This window comes from Sorex fumeus, unplaced genomic scaffold, assembly GCF_029834395.1.
Source record: "Sorex fumeus unplaced genomic scaffold, SorFum_2.1 ptg000111l, whole genome shotgun sequence".
NCBI classification, from domain to species: domain Eukaryota; kingdom Metazoa; phylum Chordata; class Mammalia; order Eulipotyphla; family Soricidae; genus Sorex; species Sorex fumeus.
This window is the reverse complement of record NW_026606168.1, coordinates 10377843-10381118: the sequence shown is the minus strand read 5'-3', so window position 1 is coordinate 10381118 and position 3276 is coordinate 10377843.

Below are 3276 nucleotides of genomic sequence, written 5' to 3'. Positions count from 1 at the left end.
CTCGCGGAGAGCTTGGAGAAAGCGCCGGCGCCTGGCCCCGCCCAGATCACGCCCCTCTGCTGCTTGCTCCGCCCCCGACCCGGACTCGTCCCCCCTGACCACGCCCCTCGGCGCCTAGCCCCGCCTCCTTTCCGGCGAGCCTTTTCCATTCCCGGTTTTGGCCCCGCCCCATCTGCGTCTAGGCCCGCCTTTTTTCATATCTAGCCCCGCCCTGGGCCCGCCCCACCTCCGGGCAATTCTTCTAGACCGTCCCTGCCGCATATCCGGTCCCAGCCGAAGAAAGGTGCGAGGCCGGCTTCGAAGACGGGACCCAAGCCTAACCACTGGCGACCTAAAATTACCGTTCATTAGTGTCTTGTGTTCAGCACGAAGAGGGAAGCCCGAGGACAGGCTGCTCCCAGCAGATAGGAAATCAGAGGATAGTTGTCATCAGAGCTGAGAAGGGAGGCTGAAATAAAGCCGGTGGAAGGGGCTTGCTCCTGGACTCCTGGCTGCAGTCGCTTTCCTCTCAGCTGAGCTCTGAAAACTTCCACGCCAGAACTGTAAAAGGCAGGATGTCTCCTGGAGTGGTTGTAAGAGTCTCAAGAAGAGATGTGCCTTCTCCTGGACCTGTGAGGCGACCTGGGACAGAGCACCTTCCTTCTCTGCGTTCGTTTCTTTCCTTCCTAAAGGTCTTGGAATGCCCCGCTCTGACATACACTCATTGAAATGCCCTCTGTGTTGGCATCAGTTAACATCTATGAATACTATTTCTTCCGCTGCCACAGACACTTGCAATACCTACAAGTGATTGATGCCCGGTGGATAGAATCCTGTCTCACATGCCTCAGGCCCTGGAATTTCAATCTCACAGTAATAATTGATTTTAAAGTTAATTTGGTTGAAGAGAGTCGAATTATCTTTAAACTTTAGAGGTAGAGCATTTCACTGATTCTTCACAGAAAGCTTTATGCAAGTAACACCTTTAAGACTTCTTATGAGCAGAAATTTCTCTCCAAGCTCCAGATTAACAAAATCTGTTTAAAAAAAAACAAATCAAAAACCTTAAAATTGGTTGCAAAAAGGGGCCAGAGCGATAGTACAGAGGGTAAGACACAGGCCTTGCACATGGTTGACTGTACTTCAATTCCAGGCACCCCATATAATACCCCAAGCTGGCCAGGAATGATCCCTGAGCACAGACTCAGGAGTAAGCACTATCTAAAGGCAGGGGTGACAACAAAACAAGACAAAATTAATTGAATCTAAACAGTAATATTCAGTTAAGTATCTTTTTCTTAGACTAAGGTATTTCTTAGACTAGAGAAACAATATTCCATAAAAGGAAGAAAGGATGACATGCATGTATTTCAAGGTGATTCATTAAAATAAATTTTTTAAAAGGATGAAATACAGGGCTGGAGAGACAGTACAGTGGTAGTGATAGGGTGCTTGCCTTGAATATGGCCCACTCAGCCTCAATCCCTGGCATCCCATGTGGTTCGCAAAGCACTGTCAGGAGTGATTCCTGAGTCCTGAGTCAGGAGTAACCCCTGACCACCACTGGGTGTATCCCACAAACAAACAAACAAAAACATGAGATTCTTTACAGGCAGGAAAGATGCTTAAAGGGTTGGAATTATGCTGGAGACCCAGGTTTGATCCTGTCATGGTGCCAGAGTGACCCCTGAGCATCATTTGGTATGACTCAAAAGCCAAAATAATAATAATAATAATAATACATATGTTACCTGACATATCATATCATATAAGACATGGGATTACCAGATCAGTCATTAATCATAGTTCTGCACAGGAAGAAAAAATAGTACTTGCCACCTGTTTGTGGCAAATTTACATTTTTCTCTGAAAAATTTATGAGACATATAGACAATTATGCAATTTCACCCTTAACAGTGTCTGGAGAAAGGAAAGTGTTATTCCTCTTTCACAGCTAAGGGATTTGAAGTAGAGTGGTTAAATAATAGTTGAAGGTCACAGTACTTGTCAGTGGAATAAATGGGATTAAATGGTTCTTTGCTTAGTCACAGCAAACAAAATTGGAACCCCAACACCTCCCTAGAGTCCTCTATCAATAACTATGAGGTCAACAGCGATTTACATATTCTGTGAAATGCACTAGTTGTTCTTATTGTTTTCACAGGAATGGCAAAGTGTGTAATTTGTTAGGCACTTATAATCCAAGCAAATAATTTATTGGATATAGTGCATGTATGTTAAATACTTTTTCTTTTTTTTCCTAGAAGATATTCCAATTATTCTCCCGAATGTGGTGGCCACACCTGCCCCTCACAGGGGAAGACATTTGCATAAGCCCTGGGTGATGGCTTATAAAGCCCATGAAAGTACCAATTTTGAGACTTGACCAAAGAGACAATCGTGCAATATAGTCTTTACAGTGCACCTGTATCCCAAACACTGTGTCTTCCCTTGAAATCTGTGACCTTGTTGTTTGGGGGTCACACCCAGTGGTACTCAGGGATCAAGAGGTACTCAGGGATCACTCCCTGGAATGCTCAGGGTGTATGAGCAGGGTCAGGGATCAAAGCTGGGGCTCTTGCATACAAAACAAGTACTCCAGCCCTTTGATCAAGCCCTCTCTTCAGTAACTGAAAATTGTGATTTTTGTCACTTTTTTAATCTTCACACATTCTACTCCTTCTCCCTGTCTCTGAATACCCAAAGTAACTCTTTTTTTAAGATCCATTCAAATGTTACTTGCTCCACAAGGTATATAGCTTTGTCCTCAGGTTATACACCAGGCACAACCTCCTCTGAACTCAGAATCCCATCACTTCCTTAATTTTTTCTATAACTCTTTCTGTATGTAGTTGGTAGAATTTTGTTTTTGGCTTTATGGATTACACCCATAAAGAGTCTCCTGCCCCCGCGCCTGGCTGTCCTCACCAGGGCCCCTTGGAGGGGGGAGGGTTGAGCTTCTCTCCCCCCCCCCCCCGCCCCAAGCAGAGCCCCAGCAGCTGAGGACCTCCGGAGCCAGCCACGGCCATGCTGGGACCACTCTCCACACATCCGGAGAGGCCTCATGCATGAAAGAACTGGCAGAGGAACCCAGGCATGCAGATCCCGGGGCTGATGTCTCCAAGCCTGCTCGGATTGGGACTGGGCCTTCTCCACCTAGACCCTCCATCTTCCAGTAGGTAGGCGTCACACCCACTAGCTGCCACCAGCACCAGGTTGGTCCCATCAACGGCCAAGACTCAGAGACTATAAAACCCAGCTCCCAAGACGCAGAGACTATAAAACCCGCATTCTCAG